The sequence below is a fragment of the Zingiber officinale genome, chromosome 10B (genome assembly GCF_018446385.1).
Source record: "Zingiber officinale cultivar Zhangliang chromosome 10B, Zo_v1.1, whole genome shotgun sequence".
Taxonomy (NCBI): domain Eukaryota; kingdom Viridiplantae; phylum Streptophyta; class Magnoliopsida; order Zingiberales; family Zingiberaceae; genus Zingiber; species Zingiber officinale.
This window is the reverse complement of record NC_056005.1, coordinates 25,068,381-25,093,968: the sequence shown is the minus strand read 5'-3', so window position 1 is coordinate 25,093,968 and position 25,588 is coordinate 25,068,381. Positions and strand designations below refer to the sequence as shown.

The 25,588-nt window shown below is 37.2% G+C and overlaps 1 long non-coding RNA gene across 8 annotated transcripts; it reads left to right on the top strand.

Moving 5' to 3' along the window:
• Positions 1 to 758: 758 nt before the first annotated feature.
• On the top strand, positions 759 to 25,588 carry LOC122029779. 8 transcript variants are annotated; one of them, XR_006125185.1, is made up of 10 exons: positions 759 to 1,446; positions 1,519 to 1,628; positions 1,948 to 2,015; positions 23,652 to 23,800; positions 23,886 to 24,143; positions 24,268 to 24,730; positions 24,879 to 24,986; positions 25,070 to 25,133; positions 25,224 to 25,322; positions 25,404 to 25,588. It is a non-coding gene; the product is annotated as an uncharacterized LOC122029779 (long non-coding RNA). The 8 variants fall into 8 exon arrangements; XR_006125182.1 differs by having other exon boundaries at positions 24,234 to 24,730; XR_006125184.1 differs by having other exon boundaries at positions 23,886 to 24,497; positions 24,636 to 24,730.

Below are 25,588 nucleotides of genomic sequence, written 5' to 3'. Positions count from 1 at the left end.
TTCAAAATAAGTTTTAAAGAGTTCCAAAGATTTTTAACATTTTAAATATTTGCAAACTAGTTGTCAAGCAAAATAATTATTTTGAAAATATTTACTTTACAAAATAGTTTTGAAAAGGTTTTTCCAAGTGAAAGGGATAGTGTGTTCTGAAAATATCCTTTATTATTTTTTTTCAACTTACAATTTTCAAAGTGCTTTCTCGCCATATTATTCAAAATATTTTTCAACTTATAATTTTCGAACTAGATAGTTTGAAAAGGTATAAGAATTTTGGAAAGCAAGTATCATAAAATTAATTTTGAAAGTATGTTTCAAAAAGAGAAAGGAAATAAATATATTTGAAAATTATTTTTTGATTATCCTCCCCTAAATCGGATATATAAAAAAATTATTCATCTAAAAGATTTGACCCTTAAATATTTAACTGTTAGTTAATTACAGTTACTAATTAACTATTAGAAGATAACAGTGTTTACTTTGTTAGTCAGGTTAAGTAGATGGATCCAATTAGTGTTTGATCAAAATTGTAAAATACGACAACAAATATTAATTAAATAATAAGGTTAAATTGAGGAATAAGCTTAACGGAATTTTTGGAATTTTTAGAAATTTTCTAAGAATTTTTTGGAGACTGTATGGTGTAGGTTATGGGGATAAATAATGAGCCACGGGAAAGTCTGTTTAAGGTACCCCAATTTAACGAGGAAAAGTTGAAATTTTCTTTTTCTTTTCTTTTTCTTTTCCTCTTTCCCTTCGTTCTCACCCGTGCCCTAAACGCCCAATCCCCTCTCCTTCTCCCCTCTCGCGACCCTTTCTCTCCTTCTCCCTCACGTGGCGACGAATCTGATCATTTCCCCCTTCCTCTTCCTCTCTTCTCTTCCGTCCCTACCCAAGCGCTGACGACGCGTGAGCCACTGCCGACGGAAGCTTCAAGTCCTCCCCTTTTCCTCTTCCCCTTCTTCCTCTTCCCCTTCTTCCGTGCCCTAGCCCCCTTCTCGGCTCATCTCCTCCGCCTCTACTCGTCGTCCCTGATCCTCGTGGCTCGATACCGGCTGTTCGGGCCCTAGAGCTGATCACCGCTGAGCCCTAGATCCGTCCAACTCTCGCATCACCCTGGTTGCAACGATCAACACCGGTCGCCAGCTGCGGCACCTCTCCACGGTACGATCTTCAACCAAGGGCAGCGAGCCATGCCCTAGCCATCTCCCGCTTGCCTCTGGCTACTGCCATCGCCAATCGACCGACACCGCCCAGAACCGCCCGGCACCTCCTGGTGGAGCCGACGCCTCTCCTCTCTTCACTGCGCTGATTTCCTCTAGAGAGGGAAACTACCAGTTAGGGGTGTTTGTTCTGGAAATCTGCAACTCCATCTCGCTGCAACAATCAATTTCGGCAATGGGTTCTCTAGCTGTGGATCACTGGCTGAGGATTTCGAGTTGGAGTAATGTAAGTATGATATCAGATTGGTAGTGATGCGAGTTTAATTTATAGTTGGAGGTTGTGATTGTTTGTCTGCAGCCTTTGTAGCTTAGCCAACACTGTTCGCTGGTGATCCACAGCATCAATTATTCTGTTTTGGGCAAGGAACCCCTTCGATCGTGAGCTATCAGCGACCATCTTGGATTTGGGTGAGTTCTTATGAATTGGTTAATGTCAGAATGAGGTTATTCTGGTTATGATTAATTGGATTATATGGTTCGATGATAGATTTATATTAGGTGAGATTTAGTTGATTTAAATATAGATTTAAATCTAATGGGATAATTAGGGTTGAACCCAATTTAATCAAGAAATTGATATTAGATGGATATGATAATTAGGGTTAGGGAAACTAACCCTAATTGAACATGGGGTTATAATTAATTAGGATTCTAGGTAAATTAGAATTTGATTTAGCTATTTGTTATATGTGGGAGTAGCTAAATTCGTATATGTTTGATATTACAGGACTTTGATTCGAGACAGTGTCTCGACGTGGGGTCTATTTTGGAGACAATCTTCACTTTTTGAGGCAGGTACCTTGACTTATCTCTTTTGATAATATCATGTTGATATATGTAGTCGGTTAAGCCTCTAGTAATAATTATGTTATCTTTGCTTTGGTATGTCACTACATGATACCTGTTGCATGCTTTTATCTGTTCTGCATTTATGTTTTATACCCTCTTGTTTATTGCCATGATTATTTATGCTCATAGAGGTAGTGACATACCGTGCCTTATGATACAACGGACTAGACATTTACCATATCTGACCCGTGTACATAGACCTGTTTATTTGATCCATTTATTTTTGGTACATGTTTTATGGAGGTAGATATGGTCAGGATTTGCATGCTTAGTGTCATGCACCATCTTGCATGATTGTATTTTGTGCGATTGGTAGCCCAATTATTATTGAGCTCATCGCCAGTTACATGGATCTGCACACACAACCACTCATGGGTTAGTGGTATATCAGGCAGGGTGTGTGGCAGTTTGCTCTGTCAGTGCTCCGCTGGTCCACTCATGGGTAGCGTGATGCAGCGTGGTAGCACATCAGGGATCCCTCCTCTGGATTGTCTCAGGGAGATGAGAGTATTGAGCTCCCCCACTTATGATTTGGGGTAGGAGGATAGGTGTATTCCGACAACATCCTGTCCACTCGGTCACTCATCAGGAGCAGTGATGGCAGAGTGCACAGTTGTCATAGCCTTACCCACTCGATCTTACCATCGTGTGTGAGATGGCTGACTGACGTCAGGGGTGACCAGGACATGTCATTGGCATCATATGCATGATTGCATTTATTGCTTTTGTTTGCTGCATATTGGATGGATGCACATGTCTGACATGCATATAGGGATATGTTACCTTTGGTCTGACGACCTTATTATTCTGATAGAAGGTCCTGGTGAGTACAACTTCTCATTTTCTTACAGTTTTACATTTTCCCATTACTCCAAGAGACTGTACACATATTTATTACTATTACTTATTTCTTATTATGCATGTCAGCCCGATACCCGCTGGACTCAGCCTGTTGATTATATCTAATTCAGGTTGAGGCCATTAGGAGGTTCTAGTCACTAGTCCCCACTTCGTATCGCGATGATTTTATGCTTACGGACTTGGTTCCTTGTTTTTGTGTTGATTTACTTGTTATGTATTTTTCTATATACTTGTGATGTGTGATTGTACTCGAGGGTTTTTATCGAGTTTTGGTCTACTGCACTTATTTTTCTGTTGCGTTGGTTTCTCTGTTGTGGTTTTAAGTTTTCCATCGTTGTAGTGGAGTAGGTTTTAGTTAATATAAACTGCATGATTGTGTCAGCCAGAGGTTAAAATATATCAACTGCGTGGTTTGCTTGTTATTTTTATTATTATTGTTCCGGTCGTGTTGGCCTAGATATATATGGCCCTGAGGCCATGTAGTATGGTTTCATATTGTCACCCGTATAGGGGAGATGTTGTCGAAATTTCTTCTGGCAGGAACTACCTGGGGCGTGATAATAATTTTAGTATCAGAGCCAAGGTATACGATACTTTCTTCTAATGTAGCTCCCCCTTCATCGATGCTCATTTCGGACGAGCTTGCTTTGTGTTAGTCTTCTTGATGACTTGCCATCAACGCAAGTCCGGAAAAGGCTTCAACCTCTGATTTAGACGACGTTTCATCCCACGTCACCTTAAGGGTCTTGTATTTGTTTGTTTGGGCATGCTTCTTGTCCTTGCCTTTGTCCTTGTTCTTCAATTTAGGGCAGTTGTCTTTTACATGATCTTCTTCATTGCAGTGGTAGCATCTGATTGTTCTTTTTTTTCTACCCTGTAGATGGTTAGATTTTCTAGATTTAAATAACTTTTTAAATTATCTTACCATCATTACCATTTTGTTATTATCAAAAGAGGATTCTGAATCTTGTACGTCCATCGTTGCCTTAAAGGCAATGTTGTGCTTTAGCTCATTCTTCGGATCTACACATCTTGTTTCATGGATTTCAAAAGTAGAAAATAATTCTTCTAAAGTAGTTGAATCTAAATCCTTAGATATGTAATAAGCATCTACTAATGATGCACATTTAGTATTTCTAAGGAATGCGTTAAGCGCGTATCTTAGCGAATCTCAGTTACTTACATTTTTTTTTTAGATTCGTGAGTCCAGTGATGAGCTCCGTGATCCTTGAATGAAGGTGTGTAACGGTTTTACCTTGTTCCAGTTTGATGTTGTTGATCTGGTTTCTAAGCAGATCCCATCTCACGAGTTTCACCTCTGAGGTTTCTTCGTGTAGTTCCAAGAATTTCTCCCAGAGCTCCTTCGCAAACTCGTAGGCTCTGATCCAGTTGAATTCTTATGGCGGTAGAATGCTTAGTAGATGGAACTCTGCTTTGTCGTTTACCACGAAATCAACCTGCTCCCTTTTGGTCCAGTGGTATTTTTCTTTACCTTTGGGTGCTACAAAATCAAATTCTATTATTAAAAGTAAATCGAAATCAGTTTTGAAAAATATCGCCATCTTCTTTTTCCAATTGGTGAAATCCCCCTCGAACTTTGGTGGGTGGATGCTTGATCCGACCATCTCGTGTGCTTCATTTGGCGGTTAGTCCTCCTGAAGCTGTTAGGCTCTGATACCACTTGTTGGTCCAGGTAGGCCGGTTGGAGAGGGTTATGTTGCCTGAAATACTAAAACAAGCATCTTTCTCGACTTTCAACTCAGATTAATAAAGCAATTAAAACAGAATTAACAACTTAAAAGAAATAAGTAAAAGGCTACTATTGTAACGCCCTGCCTCCTACTGTCTAGGCTGTAAGGCCGGGGTTACATTATGCTAAACTATTTTGTGCGGAAAAGTTGAGCTAATTTAAACAATTCTATTGTTTACCATAAAATCGGGGGTTTACATTCAGAATACACTTCTGAAGTTATACATATGCTAAAGAATGGAACATAAACTTTCTATTTGTTCAAAAAGCTGAAATCAGACATTCCAATCGATCGGCTGATCGATTGAATTGGTTTGATCGATCCACTGATCGATTCAACGTGCTACTGTGCATGGAGGTTCCGTCTGGATCGATCGACTGATCGATCTAGCCTGGCCAATCGATCCAGAGATCGATTAAGAAGCTCTCTGTTCGCGGAATTTCAATTCCCGATCGATTGGCTGATCGATCCATGGTCGATCGATCAGCTGATCGATTCATCAGCTCTCTGTACGCAGCAGATCACCTCCCAATCGATCGGCTGATCGATTGGGGACCCTCCAATCGATCAACCGATCGATTGGAGCTCTGATCTCTGCAATTCCTACTGCATTTCACTACTAATCCAAATAAGATGTGAATGTATCAACTAGAAACTAATCACAAGAGTTCTAAGTATGCCACTACTGTCATTGTTCATGGTTTATTACTAACGTCAAGGTAACTAGAAGTCTAGGTATGGCATGGTACATACTTTCATATTTCACAATACTTAATATCCTAAAAATGCAGAAAAGTAACAAGATCCGAAATACTAAGTCTTTAGATGGGCTAATCCTCAAGAATCTTTATTCCAAGTTCCTTTCCACACACATCTGGTTGCATTGCCCTCCAGCCTCCTCTAATCTATCTTCCCTTTACCTTTATCTGCAGTATAAGGAAAATGAAACTATAAGCTTGGGAACTTAGTAAGAAACCATCTACCTCACAAAACATGCATTCGAAGAAATTATGCTTTCAAGGATGCTATTTGAAATAATGCTGATGATCATGCTGAAAATGCTAAAACATGGCATATCGACAATTAAGTCATACTAAACAAATACTGAACAAAAAGCTATTCATTGTATCAACAAGCTAACTAAATCAATACATAAGCTAAGCTATTTGTTATAACAACAAGAAAACTAAACTGAAGCTAAGCTGTATTCACATATCTGGGTTGTGAAGTTTGAAAACTATTTTCATAGATAGATAAAAATAATAAACATGCTGCTGATGGGCCCGACAACTGTACTTGCTATGCGCGCATCCCTAACTAGGTCTGGGGTAGCAAGTCCCGAATCTAGTAGAGTTACTAGGTTATCTAAACCTAGGGACGACTGTGGGAGCCCAACCCAAGGACAACTGAAGCCCAGTACAGTGCCACTGATAAAAGTAAAATATTGGTTATAAACTGATTTATCTTATCTTGCTTTTACTAGGTTATCTGAACCTAGAGGCGACTATGGGAGCCCACCCATTGGACTGTAGTCCTATATCAACTGAAGCAAGGCTATGTATGCTATTTAAAATGCATCTAGGGCATTTAACTAAGCTATTAAAATGCTTACTGTAGCATTTAACTATACTAGGCATTTTATCGAGCACTTAGTGTGCTCTAATTCTGCATATGGCTAAACTGAGCACATAAATGCGAACTAAGGCATAAAAACATACAATTAGCTACTTATACTGCAGGTGAAGGGTTACTTACATCCTGCGCTAAGTTTCCTTACAATCCGATCGCTAGGTTTCCGGAGAAGATGATCTTTTCAGCGATCCTCTTACGTCTACGCTTTCTTCTCGCGGAGGGGAGCGTCCTTGTGCCAGAGTTGTCACCGGACGGTGCTCCTATGGCCCTAGGGATGGAACCCTAGGTTTTCCTTGGACTTGTGCGCCGAGAGGGTGAAGGAGAAGGAGGGGGCGGCGTGTGTGGGTGAGGGAAGAGAGTTTCCGATCCAAAATAATAACTCTCCACTTAATTTCCCTATTTATATTAAGTGGTAAATACGCCCCAACTAGATTATAAATATAATTTCTCTCCTCTTCTTTCAGCACACCTCTGCTGGGGCCCCTTGGTTATTAAAATCACCCTATATGTCATAGAGTCCATAGGTCGCGGGTTCAATTCCCGCTTAGGCTGTTTTACGTTTTTGTTTAATTTTGCTACTTCGGTTATTCTAAAAATTCCATAAAAATATCCTAAAATTCTAGAAAATTAATAGAATATTTCTGAAATTAATTTGAGAATTTTCGAGCGTTACAATCCCCCATACCTTATAAAAAGTTCATCCTCGAACTTAGAATAACTCTGGGTACTTCCGTCTCATACTAGCTTCTGTCTCCCACGTTGCCTCTTCTGTTGTGTGATTTTACCATTTAAAAACTTTTACTAATGGTACCTCCTTATTCCGTAATTTCTTAACTGCTCGGTCTATTATCTGAATAGGCTGACTGTCATAGCTGAGGTCTTCACCGATTTGTACCGATTGGGGCTCAATCACTTGGGTGACATCTGGGGTATGCTTCTTCAGCATAGAGACATGAAATACATTATGGATAGCTGACATCTCCTGGGGTAGCTCTAGCTCATATGCCACCTTGTCAACTCTTCTAATGATAAGGTATGGTCCCACATATCTGGGACTTAATTTGCCCTTCTTCCAAAAACGCATTACTCCCTTCATGGGAGCCACTCGGAGGAATACTGTATCCTCGAACCAAACTCCGAGGAGTAGCACACCACGCAAATTGGTCTGTTTAAAATGCATCGACTAGAATTCTCTAGACCATCATCGAGTTCTAGTTGCTGTCTCACATCCGTCGCGTGCGCACGATCCGGAGCTCAGTACCCTCCGCCTCGCCGAACAATGGCAGCCGTCGTCTCTGATAAAGCCGTCGAGGTCTGCGTGAAGGCCGCCGTCGGCGCACCGGACACCCTCGGCGACTGTAAAGCCCCCTCGTACTCTTTCGTCGCCTTGTGCCGGTTCTAGAATGATGTGATCTCTTGTCCATGCAAAATGATCGGTCCGTGTAGTCATAGGGTGCTCTTTGAGATACAACTGAGCTAGTTGCTCCATGGAGTAGGATATCCTGATAGCTAAGAAGTGTGTTGATTTAGTTAATCTATCGACTATTACCCAAATGGCATCAAAACCATTAGTGGTTTTGGGTAGTCCCACTATAAAATCCATAGAAACATCCCCCCACTTCCATTCTGGGATCTGAATAGGCTGCAGAACTCCTCCTGGCCTCTGGTGTTCTGCCTTGACTCTCTGGCAGGTTAGACAGGTACTAACATATCTAGCGATGTCTCTTTTCATCCCAGGCCACCAAAAATGTCTCTTTAGGTCTTGGTACATCTTGGTGGAACCAGGATGCATCGCATAAGGAGTCCTGTGAGCCTTGTCTAGAATCTTCCTTCGTAGTTCCTCCTGATCCAGAACACATAGTCTGTCACCAAAATACAATACCCCACTATCGGATACTCTGAACTCTCCACTTTTTGATTCTGCTAACCCTTGCTTGATTTTATGAATTTCAGGGTCCTGGTTCTGAGCTGTCTGGATGTCACCAAGTAGGGTAGATGCTAATGTCATAGTAGAGAGTTGCCCAACTATTAGTTCGAGACCGAAATCTGCAATCTCCTTTTGTAAGGGCAGTAACATGGTTGCTAGGGATAGTAAGGTGGCACTGGACTTCCTGCTAAGTGCATCTGCCACCTTATTAGCCTTTCCTGGGTGGTAGAGGATGTCTTTGTCATAGTCTTTGACCAGCTCGAGCCATCTACGCTGTCGTATATTCAGATCCTTCTGAGTGAAGAAGTACTTCAGACTCTGATGATCTGTATACACTCTGCATTGAGCTCCATATAAGTATTGTCTCCAAATTTTGAGGGCGAAGACAACTGCTGCAAGCTCAAGGTTATCAGTAGGGTAGTTCCTCTCATAGTCCTTGAGTTGTCTGGAGGCATAGGCGATCATTTTACCATTTGCATCAAGTCGCTCTAGTCCCAATTTAGAGCATCGTAAATATCAAAGTCATGTGTTTTCCGGCGGTCGAATGGGTCTGTTGGTCAATCTTCTTTTGAGCTCCATGGCTTCTCTCCTCCGTCCTGAAATTTTTTCTTTTCGGTGAGGTCATTGGTGGGAGGCTATCTGAGAAATCCTCTAAAATTTTACGTAATAGTCTGCTAGTCCCGTAAAGCTTGATCTCACGGCATTCTTAGATCTTTTCGATTACTCACGACCTCTATCTTCTGGGTCTACCATAATACCATCCTTGGAGATGATGTGACCCGGAAAGGATACCTGATCGAGCAGAATTCACATTTCGTGAACTTGGCGTTCAGCTGGTTCTACTATCTTCTGGTGCTCTGCGTGTTCCTCCCGATTTGGAATAGATAAGAATGTCGTCGATGAACACGATAACAAACTTATCTAAGTATTCTCCAAATACTCTGCTCACGAGGTCCATGAAAGTATGGAGCATTCGTTATGCCAAAGGGCGTGACTACGAACTCATAATGTCCGTATCTGGTCTTGAAAGTCGTCTTGGGTATATCACCTTCTTTAACTCTAACTCGGTGATATCCCGATCTGAGATCTATTTTACGTAACACCGCCGCTCCTTTAGCCGATCGGGTGTCATCTACAAGGAGGGTACCGTTTAATCGTGACTTGGTTTAATGCTCGGTAATCTATACACAGGCATGCTCCCGCCCTTCTTCTTCACAAACAATACAGGCTCCCGTGGTGAGTGACTAGGCGATAAGCCCTTATCGGCGACTCTTGAGTTGCTCACGAGTTCCTTCAGTCACTGGAGCCACGCGGTAGGGTGCTTTGGAGACGAGATTTGTCAGGGAATAAGTTACATCTCAAATTCAATCTCCCGGTGCTAGCACCGTAACTCCTCGGGAAGGCTGGTAGTCACATACAACTCGGATCTCCTCTAGCTTTTGGTCCTTGTCCTGACTGGTACTGACTACATGTGCTAAGAATCCCGTACATCCTGAATCAAGTAGTTTCTCTGCTTTCCGAGCTGAGAGAAACTTCTTGGCTTTTCTCTTTGGTTCTCCTATGTACCCAAACTGCACTCTATGGAGGCACCGTACTTGATCAGAAAGTCCATTCCCAAGATGACGTTGTAGTCAGTCATATCTAGCACTATCAGATCACCGAAAAGCTCTCTGTCTGCTATAATAATTGACACTGCTCGGAGCCAGTGCGTGGATGCTATGATTTCTCCTGAAGGTAGTGTTGTCAAAAACTGACCACTGAGTAGCTCTAGAGACCTAGCAATAGGGCCGACCCCCATAGAGGAGGTTGTGGCCGACCCTTGCTTGGTCACTAAGCATTGGACCGACCCCTTTCTTGGACACTAAGATGAACTTATATTTGGATGGACTTGAGGTTTTAATGAAGCTACGACAGGGACCTAGAGGATAAATTAGTTTTGGCCTTCCGATGAGCTTGAATATCCCGTGTTCGCCCCGAACACACAACTCAAGTTCATCAACAATAACTCATTCCACTAGAGAGTTATTGTTGCACTACCGCACCAATCTCAAATTACATTTATGGGCTCCTTCTTATCATGAGTGTGTTAGTTTCCCTGTGTTTAAGATAACGAATGCTCACTAATTAAGTAAGTTACTGACAACTCACTTAATTAATATCTAAGTCCAAGAGTAGTACCACTCAACCTCATTGTCATGTCGGACTGCAGGGTTTACGACAATCCTTATGAGCTCCTCTTGGGGGCATTCTCAACCTAGATTACTAGGACACAGTTTCCTTCTATAATCAACAACACACACTATAAGTAATATCATTTCCCAACTTATCGGGCCTATTGATATATCAAGCTAAATCTCACTATTTGATAAGTTAAAGAAATAGATACTAAATATAAATACTTGTTATTATATTAGGATTAGGAGTACACACTTCCATAATAACTAAGGTCTAGTTCTTTTATTAAGACAGTATAAAAAGAACTTACCTAAAATGGTCCTACTCAATACACTTAGAGTGTACTAGTGTAATTTATTAGTCAAGATAAACTAATACCTAATTACACTACGACTATACCAATGGTTTGTTCCTTTTCATCTTAGTCGTGAGCAACTGTTTATAATTTATAAAGAGCTGATAACATGATCTTCTGTGTGTGACACCACACACCATGTTATCTACTTTATAAATTAATTGAACAACTATATTTAACAAATAAATATAGACATTTGACCAATGTGATTCTTTTATTTCAAAAATAAATGTTTACAAAAGCTAGACTTTTAGTATACACTCCAACAAAGTTGACTTTTATGGTTTAGTTTAACTTGTGTTAGATTCAAGTTTAGCTTTAAGTTCAACAAACAAACATTCTTTGGATAAATGTCTAAGCTGTAGTGAGCCACCTCGGCGTTATTACAATAACCATGCCTTTAAAATTTTTTAAATAGTTCTATCCACTTAACTTAATACAAAACTTTGATTTAACCAATTATGATTAGTAAGGGGTAACTTCAGTTAGTTCCACTAAGTCAAATGCACCAGGTCGAAGTCATATCTTTCTAAATATGCATAGATAGAGCTTCCCTAACCTACTATCATCCAAAACTTCTGCAGTATCATTTATTAAGTTAAACTTTTGTCCCTATTTATCCTATTCCTAATTACCCAGTTAGGTAAATTATTATTTTGGAAGTGCCAACTAATTGGGAGCCTCCCCTGAATTATTAAACTTTGAGTTTAGGTTTTAGGTTTGTGTCAATTTACTTTATAGTTATAATAGATTTAGTTATAGTTTAAGTTTAGATTAATTTTATTTTTATTTAATTTAGGTTTATTTGATTTGATTTTATTCTTTTGGTTTGAATTTATTTTTAAAGGTTTAATTTTTGAGATTGAGATTAAGTTATTTGATTTATTTTTATTTATGTAGTGAATTTTATTTTTTGGTACATAGTATTGATTGAGTCCTATTTCTGTGGTTAGGCACGCTTTCGGAATACAAGCTTTAGTTAATTTTTTTATATTGAGTTAGAGTTAGAAATGATTTAAATGTAGATTTGGACGTGTATCCAAGTCAGATTTTATTGTACATAGCTCTTTGGGATCCAAGTATCATATTTAGATACTTGGATCCTGAGTTAAATTTTTCCAACTGTTCCTTTAACTCTTCAACTTGACTTTTCAAGACAGAATTTTCTTCCTTAAGATTTGTAACTTGAGTTGATTTTCTGTCTTGAACTTGGTCAGTTAAAGAGATTAAGCTCAGTTGTTCCTTAAGGAGGAGTTTAGTGTTTTCCTCAATTTTTGTTAATTTTTTATTTAAGCAAGAAATAATTTTGAAAAAAATTATAGTATAATTAAATGTTACCCCTAGTTGGTTTGTCTAAACCGGATGCAGATCCATTGCTCGACTCATATTCAAGCTCTTCTTCTTGGTTTGATTCACCTCTGGTTGCCATGAGGTAGCTAGTTTGCTTTGGTTCATCAACTTCCAATCCGTCCTGCATTTTAATGTTAAATAAAGAATTCAATAGTATACCACTCTTCGTTACCCTTGAGTTGGTAGTTCCTTTGTGTAGTCCGATGAGCTTGTCCCAAAGCTCTTTTGTGTTCTTATGCTGACCGACTCAGTTGAGTTCTTCTTTCGTGAGTCCTCACTAGATCATGTTCAACGCTTTTGAGTCGATCTGGGCTTTCTTCTTTTCCTCTGGACTCCATCTTTCTGGATCGAGGGGTACTTTAGTTGCTTCGTCTACAGGTGCCCGGTACCCTCGTCGGTTGGGGAACCATTGCTTGATGCCCATCTTTAAGTAAACCTCCATCCTCTTCTTCCAATATGGAAAATTGTTTCTATTAAAGAGAGGGGATGAGCAGTGTTAAATCCCTCAAGTTGGGCTATTGATCACTGAAATAGAAAACTATAAGAAGATACCAAGACTTGGTCTTGGATTAGTAGTGCCTTTAAAAAAAAAGTTAATGACTCGAGTGGTGTTACACCAATTTTGAATAAAAACCAAACAAGAAATGATTATATGAAGAGATAAATTTTACCAATTCAAATAGAATACAAAAAACTGAAATCCGAAAAAGAACGGTTCCCTCGACTTAAGTAGTGGTTGCACCAATTCAGAGCAGAACTTGACTCTAATACCACTTGATGGATCCACGTGAGAGGGGGTGAATCATGTGGTTTTGAGAAACTTTTCTTTTGAGTTTTGGAATCAAACTTAAGTACACAGCGAAAAAACATAAACATAAACAAAAAAAAGTAAAGGAACAAGTTTAGTTTTACTTGGTTTAAAGCCTTCCAAAACTCTTACTCCAAGACTCAGGTCCTATGGACCTATCGATGAGTAATCCACTAATTACCTCTTCTAGAACTGCTGGAAGAGGGGATCGAGTACAAAAAGAATTAGAATAGTATAACAAGATACACTTTCTGTTTGCAAAAATTAAGTACAGAACTTTAAGCTTTTGTTACCAAACATGTTTGTAGATTGTTGGCTTAAGCTTAGTGTTTGGATGGCTTCTCAGTGATAGTTGGGTGTAGTAGACTCATAGCAAGGCAACAGCAATAAGCCAGAGTAGTGGAAAAGATAATTGGACGGTAGAAGCTTGCATAAAGTTGTTGAAGAATGCTTGGTTGAGACACCCTTATAAAGAGTGTGGAAGGTGCCTTCTATAGCTTTAAAGGTGCCTTCCATAGGCAAAACTTCATCCTAAATTCACTACTCATTATCATTAATAAAGTCTGAATTTTATATATTGGAAGGCGCCTTCCATATCATTGAAGGCGCCTTCTATGAACAGTACCGAATGCACCTTCCAATGCTTGAAGGAGCCTCATGCACTGTTCACCCGAGGCCTTTTTTGCTCCTTTTTTCCTGTAAGTTAGGTTAGTCTAATACGACAATATCTAACCTATAAAATAAAATTATCACAATAATAATATAATTAATTTATGACTTAGACCCTGTCCTCTAGACCAGAATCTAGTCAGAGTCTCAATTTAGATTTTCGAAATGGACCTAAATTGGACCGACACCTACTGTCCCCTCAATCGAGGTGCGTCCTCACTTAGTCTCTCTCCTCCAGTGACTTACCTTCACTTACTATGTGTCAAGTTAGCTCCTTGATGTTATTTTGACCCACCAAGTCTTCCTGCCGGAATCACACATCTGAACTTCTTCTTGTCGGAAATCAAACATCCTGACCTCTTGCTAGAATCCCACAACTGGACTTCACCAATCGGAAATCACACATCCCAATTAGTTTTCTTGCCTGGTGTCAGGTCCTCTTAACCAGTCAGGTTAGTCAACCCTACACACTCGATAAATTCATTAGATCATAATAACACCTAATTTAACTCACTTGTCATTCATCAAAATCTGAGTTAGACCATTAGTACAAATTGTGTCAAAAAACTCTTCTATATATGGTTAGATTTATGATGGTTTAAGCTAATTTGCTAATTTTCTATTGGGAAGATGCATTATTAGATGCAATCTATATACTTAACTGAGTACCTTCTAAATTTATTCCATCTATTTCATATGAACGTTAGATAGGCAAAAAGCTAGATTAAAGTAATCTGAAACCTTGCGGGTTAGCTGCTTATTTTCATAATAAGACTCACAAATATGAAAAATTAGGACCCAGAGATAAAAAGTGTATCTTTATAGGGTATTCTGATATTTCTAAGGGTTATATCTTCATTGGTGACAATAAGATAAAACTATCTTTGAAATAGAGTCAAGAAATGCTACTTTTTTAAAAATTGAGTTCCCAACAAAAGGTGTAGTTGATAAAACAATCCCTTTATTTATAATAGAGGATGAGGATAATGTTACTTTATCAATGGATGAGGTATCATGAGAGATGCCTGAATGTAGTCAATCTAGTAGGAGTGATTTTCTAATGAATTAGTTAGTTTCTCAATAGTCTAACCTACAAAGAAGTAGTCATGAGATTATTTCTCGAAGAAGGTTTGATATTGAGAATGAGGCGTTAATGATTCTCCCAGTTGTGGAATCTCGAACAGTTGAGGAATCTCGAACATTTAAGGAACCATTGAGATGCTTAATTAAAGAAAAATAAAAAATTCCAATGGATAAGGAAATGGAGTTTATGAGAAAGAATCAAGTTTGAGATTTAGTCGATTTTTCTCCGGGCCGAATGACTATTAGGAATAAGTGGATTCTCAAAATCAAGAAGAAAGTAGATAGATTGATTAATCGATACAAAGATTAATTGGTTTCAAACGGATATACCCAAATAGAGAGTATTAATTTTGAAGAAACATTTTCTCCTGTTGTGAAGTTTTTATCAATACGTGTTATCTTGGCTCTAGTAGCACATTTTGATTTAGAATTACATCATATAGATGTAAAAATGGCTTTCCTTAATGGTAATCTTAACGGGAAAGTCTATATGACATAGCTAGAAGGTTATATTGCTGAAGGCCAAAAGAATAAAATATGTAGACTTAAAAAACTTATATATGAGCTAAAGAAAGTGTTAAGACAATGGAACATAAGATTTAATAAAGTTATTTTATCTTATAGTTTCAAAATGAACAATGAGGATCATTGTGTTTCCCTAAGAAAGGAGAAAGGAAAGTTGGTTATCTTATCATTATATGTTGATGATATGATAATAGCTAGAAATGACATGAAATTTGTAATAGAAGTCACATCATAGCTTTCATCATAATTTGACATAATAGATATGAGAGAAGTTGAGTACATCTTAGGAGTAAAGATCATTAGAGATCGATCAAAAAGACTTTTGTGTTTGTCCTAAGAGGCTTATATCACTAAGATGCTACAACACTTCAATATGTCTGATTGTAATATTGAACAAACACCTTTTGCGAGAGGTATTGTTCTGAGCAAAAGTATGTATTTCAAGACTCTTGAAGAAATAGCTGAAATGAAGCAAAAACTATATGCAGTGTTATTAGTAATTTAATGTACATTATATTGTGTACTCATCTTGATATTAGATATATTGTTGGCTTAGTTAGTCGTTTCTAATCAAATCAAGAATCGAGACACTAGAAAGTGGTGAAAAGAATATTTAGATATCTCAAAGGGATAATAGATTATTGTCTCTATTACCAAGGATCAAATATGAGCCTAAAAAGCTACATAGATACAGATTAGGAAAGAGAACTTGATGATAGAAAATTCACATCTGGCTATATCTTCTTACTGAATGGTGGCATTATCTCATGGAACAACAAGAAACAGACTTATGTAGCACTGTCAATAATGGAAGTTGAGTATATGGCTTGCGTAGTGACTGTGTAAGAAGTTGTCTGGTTGAGAAGGTTCCTGAAGTATCTAAAGATTAATGAGAATAGTGGGAGTCCAGTTGCAATGTACTGTGGCAATCAAGCTCCTATAGCTTTTTCCAAGGATCCTAAATATCACAGTAAAGATAATCACATAAAAATTAAGTATAATTTTATAAGGGATATTGTTGATAAGAAAAAGATAATTCCTAAGTATATTTCTACACATGCTATACTTGCAGATACTTTTACTAAGTCATTGACTAAAGAGTCCTTTTAAGAATATGTGAAGTTTTTGGGACTTCATAAAATGTAACACTTTGTAAAGACAATTGGATATATGAAAATGTCATGATCTATTCAGTGTATATATTATTGTTACATTTTTGGATAAAGTCTTGATAAGCATGTTGGCAGGTGGAAATTGACCCGCTTACATGGATAATAATCTCTATTTGTTAAGTATAAATAGAGATAAGAGCATTACTTATGGGATAACTTATGTAGCTGTGAATAGAGACATACCTATAAGTTGAAATCGTCTTAATAGTTGTATCAAGATGAGAAAATTTATGTATTTATAATAATCAGAGTAAATGCATCCATCATTTACTAAGCATGTTAAAAGCCATATTGAAATTCATGAGTTGAATTCATGATTAGACATTATGTATGTCTAAATCAAAATTTGTACAATGCTAAATTTACAAAAAACATACACTCTTTATTGGTAGACAGAATAACATCATAATATGTGATTCATACTACATTTGCTATAGCGATAATAAGGGTAGTAGGAGAATTAATTCTTGTTTGTCTACAATGTGAGACCTTTGAAATTGTAAATTAATCTCAGTTTTATCCTAAGTAATTATTTAGCCGTTTACTTGAAGTTTTAATTAGTGACTATTACTCTAGCATGTATCTTATGACTATGGATGATTTGGTTTATGGAGCATAACTAGGAAAGTAATTTATTAGAATGAATAGATTTTAGCTAAAAAGGAAGATTTAGATAGATTTATATCTTTAATGTTTATTCACTGGTCAACAAAATATATTTTTTATTGAGTACATAAAATTGGATTATATTAATTGAAGATACTAAACATATCTTGACATGATAGTTATTTTAAGAGATTAGAGATGTTTATATTGATGTAAATGATTAATCTAGGGTAAAGGTAATATATTGATGTCTATGATTCGCTACCTTAGTGGCCCCTCTAGTGTCGACCCCACGGATATGCAGGGAGGTAAATACATATACATAGGCCATAAGCGCATGGTGGAGTAAATTTCAGTTCGTCAGTTCCTCAGAATCGACTCCTGATCATTACACCAGAGATGTTATACGTCCACCATTTTGTGCTACGCCCTAGAGGCCTGATTCATTCTATAGAGCAACTACGTAATGCATAATAATCTTCTTAGAATTAATTGTTCAGTATGTTTGTGTTGCGCAAAAAGAGGGCAACACCTCTCAACCTCTAAAATGCGGAAGAAGAGGAAGAGAGAAAAGAGATCGCGCGGAGCAATAAGACAAAGACGCAGAAAATGAGAGCAAATACGAGAAAGGAGAAGAAGAGTTACCGTGGTTCGGTGGTGTGCCTACTCCACAAAAACGGCCGAAGCTTTATTAGAATTCTCTCTACACATGAGAATTACATTACATGATTCTTATAATTGTTGTTGTACAATAGGTTTACAATGATCCCTATAAATAATGCATAAACCCCAGACCCAGTAAAATCATAACAGAATTTTGTTATGAAAAATCGTAAAAGAAAATTGTTATGAAAAAATGTAATAAAATTCTATTATATAAAATCGTAACAGAATTTTATTATGAAAAATCTTAATAGATTTTTCTTTCATAACATCCATCACATTAACCTCATCCAAATATGAGCCACCCGTCAACAATCTTCACCTTGGCGAATATTCACCCCTTCGAAGAACATGAGTATCTGAATAAAGCTCCACTTGGATCTCTAGGTTTAGACTTCCTTCCTCTAACATCTAGAGATATGGATCAAGTTCAAGCAATGCTTAAACTTCTTTGTGGTCACTAGCTTTGTCAGCATATCTGTAGCATTATCTACAGTGTGAACCTTCTCAAGTTGAATTCCTCAGAAGCAATCAACTCTCTGATCTTGTGAAACCTCACATCAATGTGCTTGGTTCTCGCATGATACACTTGATTCTTTTCCAAATAGATAGCACTCTGACTATCGCATAACAACTTGACTCCACCTTGTTGAACACCCAGTTCTTTGACCAACCTTGTAAGCCATAAAGCTTGCTTTGCTGCTTCAACTGCTGCCATATACTCAGACTTTGTAGTAGACAATGCAACAATAGATTGAATCATAGATTTCTAACAAATAGGTCCTCCTACCATAGTGAACACGTATCCTGTAGTAGACCTCCTGTTATCTAAATCTCTTGCATAGTTTGTATCTACGTACCCAGCAACTGAAGGATCTTCCGATTGTCTACTGAACATAATGTCATAATCAGTTGTATTTCTCAAATATATGAAAATCCATTTCATTGTATCCCAATGTGGTCAACTAGGATTTGAGAGAAACTTACTTACCATACTAACTGCTTGAGCTAAATCTGGTCTCATGCAAACCATGACATACATTAGACAACCAACTACACTGGCATAAAGACCTTTGACATCTCTTAGATCTCATCATCCATCTTTGGTACTGTGTACTGGATAACTTGAAGTGATATGACAGGGTGTGCTCACTGACTTAGCATTATTCATGTTGAACCTATCCAGCACCTTCTCCACATAGCTACGTTGAGACAACCATAATGTCCCTATAGCTCTATCCTTGTGAATCTCGATCCTAAGAATCTTCTTGGCCTCTCCCAAATCTTTCATGTCAAATTCCTTGCTCAGTAGCCTCTTTAATTTATCAACCTATTTCATTTTCTCCGCAATAATGAGCATATCATCTATGCATAGTAGTAAGAAAATCAATGATTCATCTTCAAGGCTTTTCACATATATGTAGCAGTCATACTCACATCTCCTATATCCATTTTGAATCATGCATGAATCAAAACGTTTGTACCATTGCCTAGGAGATTGTTTTAATTTATAGAGTGATTTCTTCAACTTACAAACCAACCGCTCTTGTCCGGGCTAACTAAATCCCTCAAATTGTGACATAAAAATCTGCTCCTCCAAATTTTTATGAAGAAATCGTCTTCACATCCATTTACTCCAACTACAAATCATGATGTGCCACCAAAGCCAACACCACTTTAATTGATGTATGCCTTACCACTGGAGAGAAAATTTCTTCATAGTCAATCCCCTTTCTCTATGAATACCCCTTTGCTACCAACTGAGCCTTGAGCTTCGCTTCTTCTCCCTTTGATATTGCTTCTTTCTTCTTGAATATCCACTTGCACCCTACAACTTTCTCTCCTTCAGGAATTTCCACTAGATCCCACGTTTGGTTCTTATACAACAACTCCATCTCCTCTGCCATAGCATCGGTCCACTTGTCATTCTCAGAGTTGTGTATTGCCTCCTGAAAAGATGTAGTGTCTTTGCTACTAGTGATAAGTGCATAAGATACCAAGTCTTCGAATCTGTATCTGGTGGGTAGTTTTACAACTTGTCTCATTCTGCCACCAGCTATAGTGCGATGGTCTGTGTGCTCTGAGCTAGAATCATCGGAGTTATGAGTCTCTAGCTCCACCTGTATAATATCTTTTTTCATGTTTCTCTATGGTGTTTCCTTTCCTTCTTTCTGAGTACGTTGTAACATAGCTTTCTCGTCAAACACCACATCTCTGCTAATCACCACCTTGTTTGCCTTAGGTTCCCAAACCTTGAAGCCTTTAACTCCTTTATGATACCCCAGAAATATGCACTGCTTTGACTTTGCATCTAGCTTTGATCTTTCCTCACTAGATATCTGCATATAGGTTGGACATTCAAAAACTCGAAGATGGGAGTAATCTACTTGATTCCCTGTCCATATTTCCTCTGATACTTTGCCTTCTAATGTTGCCCTTGGTGATCTATTAATGAGATAACATGTCATGTTAACTGCTTCCACCCAGAAATTCTTTGCAAGCCATGCATTCAACCTAAGACATCTTTCCTTCTCAATGATTGTCCTATTCGACCTTTCCGCTACCCCATTCTGTTGAGGTGTCTTGCGAATCGAGAAATATCTCATTATCCCATGCTGCTCACAAAATTCCTAAAACTTTGAATCTGTGTACTCAATCTCATTATCTGACCTAAGGCATTTGATCTTTCTTTCAATCTAGTTCTCTACTTCAGTTTTCCACAATTTAAACTTTGCAAAAGTTTCTGACTTGTGACGCATAAAGTATACCTAGACCTTTCATGAGAAATCATCAGTAAAATTCATAAAATACAAGTGCCCTCCACGTGATGCTACATTGGCTGGTCCCCAGAGATCCGTATATTCGTAGTCCAGAATTCCCTCCATCTTGTTTGTTGCCATCTTGAATTGCACTTTGCTTTGTTTCCCAAGAACACAAAATTTGCATAATTCAAGCTTGCATATCTTAATACCCTTCAATAGATCTCTCTTGTGAAGTTCTAGCATCGCACGTTCATCGATATGCCCTAGCCGCATATACCACAAGACTGTACTGTCTGATTCAGACTACACCTACAACTGTAGTTCCTATCAACTTGTAGATGTTTCCTGCTACCTTTTGCCCTTTCATTACTATTAGAGCTCCCTTACTGACCTTCATCACCCCACTCACTGATTTGTAATTGCAACCAATATCATCTAGTGTGTCTAGTGAGATCAAGTTCTTCCTTAGCTCTTGTGTATATCTGACATCACACAAAGTTCTGATCACACCATCAAATATCTTGATTCTAACATTCCCTATGCCGATAACTTTGCATGACGCATCGTTTCCCATCAACACTGAACCAGAATCCACTTCCCTATAGGTATCAAACCAATCCTTGTTTGGAGTCATGTGATATGAACATGTAGAGTCTAAAATCCATGTATCCGTCAACTGCTCTGAACTTGACATAACTGATAGCATATCTCCATCTGCTCTCTGAATTTTCTTCTTCAACTATGTTTGCAATCTTTGTCGAACTACCTTTGTTCTCTACAATATATTTCTTTGTCTCTCTCTTGATATGACCTTTGCCTCCACATTTGTAGCACATGATCACCTTCTTCCTTCTCGATTTTGAACGAGCCTTGTTGTTATTACCCGATCCATGTCGAGATTTACTCCTACCACACTCTTAGTTGCTATTTACCACAAGTTCTTCTCTTTGAGAAACTTCATCGCTTGTTTTCTTCCTTTGGTGAAAACTTATCAATGCACTTGTAATCTCCTCCAATTTGAGAGTTTCCTTACCCCACATTAAAGTAGTGACCAAATTCTCGTACGTAGGAGATGAAGGTAGAAAATTCAATAACATCAGCCCCTTGTCTTCATCTTCAATCTTCACATCAACTCGCTTCAGATCACTTACAATCTAGTTGAATATGTTGATGTGCTGGCTCAGATCGGTTCCTTCTGTCATCTTCGGTCCGAATAATTTCTGCTTGAGATATAGTTTGTTTGTCAATGACTTTGACATACTATGTCAAAATATGAAATAGACTTCACTACTATTTACTTCGGCAATTAGTAATTACTAAGTAATATATGATAGTTAACTATAATAAATTTGATGTAGTAAATTTAATTTTAGACTTCGTAGGTTTAAAAATACGGGTCTCACTTTTAATTTTATCTGATATTTGACTTCATAATTTATATTCAATATAGTAATAAGTTATAAAATAAAATTTATATGTCTAAATGTTGAAGTAATAAGTGAATGTGTTAAAATTTATGGTATGACTTGAACCAGTTTACTTTTTTTTTCCAACACTGCAGCTAAAACCTAATTCTACCGATCCCATCTCATTTTTCTCCTTCGTGTTTTCTCCCCGACGACAACCTCACATTTTCTCCTCAACGTGCGACGACCACTCAACGACAACCTTCTCTCTCGTGTTCACCCCTGATGATAGCCTTCTCCTTTGGTGTTTTCTCCCTGAATCGCAACGGTAGCCTTCTCCTTCGGCGTTGTTCCGCCGAAAGAAAACTCAGGTTTTTTTCTTTGCGTTTCCCTCCAACGACGGTAGCCAACGGTAGATTCTCCTTCCCATCCCCCCTTGACGGTAGCTTCTCCTTCCCCTTTCCCCCTGACGGAAGGATTCTCCTTCACATTTTCTACCGACGGTAGGTTTCTTCCCTCTCCACCCCCTTGTTTCCTTTACTTTCTATTGTGCCTTAGTGTTCTTCATCTCTGCAGCACTGTCATAGGGAATTGGCCTTCGATAGGTCGCCCTCTTTGAGGTTTCCTGGCCATGGGAAGAAGGCAAGTGCTTTTAAGAAGTTTGAGCTAGAGATCGTTGTCCCTAAAAGATCTGGTCCTACAACCCTAACAACTCATCAACTAGGTTAGTTTCTGGCATCTCTTATTTTTCTAGTGACTTGAAGTTGATAATTGTAACAAGTTATCTATTTAAGCAAGACAACCAAAGTGGGATAGGCAAGGTTAGGTAGAGCAAAAAAACTTTACTCTATCCCCATCCTACCAATATGTATTACTTAAACGTCTCTTTATCTTAACTCTTACAACATTTATATATCTTTATCTTTTTATGTCTTTAGCATCCTTACAGCGTGTTTGCATTATATATCAAGTTTCTGGAATATATAAGTCTTAGCTTTTACATCTTTATCTTAACCCTTACAACATTTGTAAGTCTTAGCATCCTTACAACGTGTTTGCATCATATAGCAAGTTTCTGGATTATATAAGTTTTAGCTTTTACATCTTTATCTTAACCCTTACAACATTTGTAAGTCACTTTATCTTAACCCTTACAACATTTGCAACTTTACAGCATGTTTGTATTTACATGTTGTTGCATTTAATTGGCTTGGAAACTGAAACTATTAGTGATTTATTAAGGTGTCAAAATCTAGCAAAGACATCCCTTTAAAATGCCTATTAAATTGCAAGTCTTATATATTTTCTTGTTAGTTTTCTTCCTATCTACTAATGAGTAACATATAGCTGTGTGGGTCATATGCTAATCATTCATCGGTCACTTGCATTTGTATATCCAATTACATCAGTTTTTATAGAAACAATTACATCAAATTATCTTGTAACATTAATAATTGGTGACCATTACAGGATTTAAAAATATCCTGATAACTTGAATAATTTGATAGAATTGCAACATTAGAAATTATGATTTTTAAAATTAATAATTGGATGCACTTGTAGGGAGTATAGTCAAAATCCTTTTGAAAGTTTTTCCTAGATGAAAATATAAATTAACCATTGATTGTTAATTTTATGGTTGCTTTAGACGAATACACTGAGTTTTGTCTACTAGTTGTTCATTGAAGTGTCTTTGTGCATGATTTAGCAAGCTAAGATATGTTTTTTCTTTGATATCTTTTGCTATCGGTATTCTTTTGTCATGATTTATATAATGGTCTTAATCTATTACTTTCAAGATTATTTTTATACTTAATTCAAGAATATAATGATGTAGGTTATTCATGAAAAGCAAAAAGAATGTACGCTGCATTATCGAATGATCAAACTTGTGAGGCTGCGATATCGAACAAGTTCTCAAACATGAACGACCCAAAATGGAGAGATGATGTGGAGGTTTATGAATGCGGCACTTCAAACTTGGAGGTTTTATTTTTCTCAATTTTATGTCAAATTGATTCTTTTTTTTCAAATTCAGATATTTATATACAATTTCATATTGTTCTTAAAGGGGGGAAAATGTTACTTGGCCATGAAACAACGTGAAAATGTGGTGTCGTACGACACAATATTGTCAGAAGGAGGACCAAATATATTGATACATCATGTTCCACTTGGGAGAGGGAATTTCAAGGTATCTATTGATGTTGTCATAGATGATGGAGCAGAGCTTCCAATCCCAATTCGGTCTAGAACAACAATTATTAATGATGCTATTGGAACAATTGTTCCTTGGCCTAAAGAGTTAGTAATTTTACCAATGAAGAAGGTACCTTCAATTTCTATCAAAAGTTGGTATTTGAAAAAAAAAACTTAATTATCATTTGAATACTCATATGAATATTTTAAAATATTGTAGAAGAATGTGCAACCTCAATCATTTGCTCTTTCAGATGTTCATGTTCATCAAGACAAGTATAAGGAAATTGAAAAAACATTGCCGATGGCATGCAAATATATCTATTCTTATGTTGTGAGATTGATGTCTAAAGATGAGAGCATACACAAAATTTGATGAAGCTATGTTTGGATGTCTTAAAAGTACATAGTTGCTAAGAGAAGATATCTTACATTTTATGGAGATGAAAGAGATGGGTGCTAGGCAAATTTTGGTTTACATGGGGTATGTTATGTCTTAAATATAATATTTGTTCAAATGGTATGATTTGTTTGCAATATTTGTTCATGTTTTCACTTTGGTTTACATCGGGTATATTTAGATTTATCATTACTTTGTCATTACTTTGCAATTACCATGCAGTTACCTTTACAAATATTAGAAGAAAGAAAATAGAGCTGAGTATGTCTCATTTGGGGATCCTAGTCACATACCTACATGTGGTATGGGCGAAGAAGGTAGTAAATTGTCACAATATATTGCTGCTCAGTTGAGAGCATCGAACAGAGATAGTATCTGCTTCATCCCATACAACAATGGATAAGAATTTAATTATTTATCAATTTCTGCTACATATTAGTCAATATTATATTTTCATTTGTGCAGGTACCATTAGATCCTGACTATAATTAATGAAGATAAGAATATGATATATTTATTGGATTCTTTGACTAATAGGAACTGAGATCATGCTTGGCAAACTATTGTGACCAAGTAAGTAGTAGATTATGTTGATTGTGAATGCATTCAATTCATTAGAGGTTGAAAAAAATAACTTTCTATTTTTTACAATGTAGTGGGGTTAAAGTATACAATGCATCAAGAGGTATTTCAAAATGACCTGGTTTTAAACAATTGACGGTATGTACTATGACTATGTATTTAGACATTAATTAATAATTCTTATTATTTGAATTATAACTTATTGCATGACATTTTCAATTTCATTAGGGTAATCTAAAACAAAATGGTAGTGTTGAACGTAGATATCATGTAATGCGGTACATGAAAAAGATAGTCTTGGATGAATATTCACAATTGGAGATGAAGGTGAATTTCTTTATGAAATATTTATTTTATGAAATATTGAGTTATTTTGCACTGACCCTCAAACTTCTGTTAATGTTTCAGTTTGCAATATCAAAGAATAAAACATATTACAATCAATCTCAGTATGATGAAGTCAAAAGTGAATGGAGCGAATTCGTCTACTTCTATATAGTTGCTTAAGTGCATGTGATATAAATTTTGGATTGTATTTAAAGATTTACAGATACAAAATCTTTTTGGTTATGATTAAATATGTCTTTTATTAA